Here is a 951-nt window from a genome sequence, read left to right on the forward strand (position 1 = left end):
CACACACACACACACACACACACACACACACACACAGACTAACACACACACACACACACACACACACACATATATATATATGTTACAGTAAGAATGCGTACCTAGTGAATACACGTAATCACTTAATATTTTAGTGAATACACGTAATCCCCGTTTCCTCGGGGGGTTTCATGTAATCACTGAAATTTCTAGTGATTACGCGAAATCCCTAAAATTAGACCTATCATTTTACGTGTTTTTACTACTGAGCATTCAGTAAATTCACGTAATAGCCCCGCCACTGTACAGGGATTACACGTTTTCACTGAAATATTCAGTGATTACGCGTATTAACTAGATTGATCTGCGTGTTCTTACTGTAACATAGATATGCCAGCTAGCAAACAAGGAGACAACGTTTGTGCCAGTTCCACTTGTTGATCGAGGGAGAGGCGATCCTAGAAATATCCTTTGTGTCATGATTGACAGACGAGAAGATAGCCGTAAAAGCTGGTTTGTATTCCAGAAATCAGTTCGATCTGTGCCCTGAGCGTCTTCTGAACACTGACGACATAAACACCGAACAAATAGTTTTACTGCGTTCAGCGGTGATTTTTCAATCCTTTTCAGGTGGACAAGGCTTCACAAGATGCAACTGTACTGCTGCCAAAAAGTGTAGTTCAAGGCGATGTAATTGCTTAATTGAGAAACTATACGCAACATTGCCGGTACATTATAATGTAATGCCGTAAAGCTGGTCTTAACTGTAACTCACAATGTCATAGCAGCTTCAATTGTTGTAACAAGTGACAACGTCGATGGATTTTAGCCTTATGTATTTAACTGAAAACTGAAACAACAACAACAACAACAATAATGGTGTCTGCAATTTTAAAAAAAATTAATGCTTTGTTTTAAGATTATGGAGCAGATGGGTGTATGTGTGTGTATGTGTGTGTGTGTGTGTGTGTG

The sequence above is a fragment of the Aplysia californica genome, unplaced genomic scaffold (assembly GCF_000002075.1).
Source record: "Aplysia californica isolate F4 #8 unplaced genomic scaffold, AplCal3.0 scaffold00093, whole genome shotgun sequence".
In the NCBI taxonomy this organism is placed as follows: Eukaryota; Metazoa; Mollusca; class Gastropoda; order Aplysiida; family Aplysiidae; genus Aplysia; species Aplysia californica.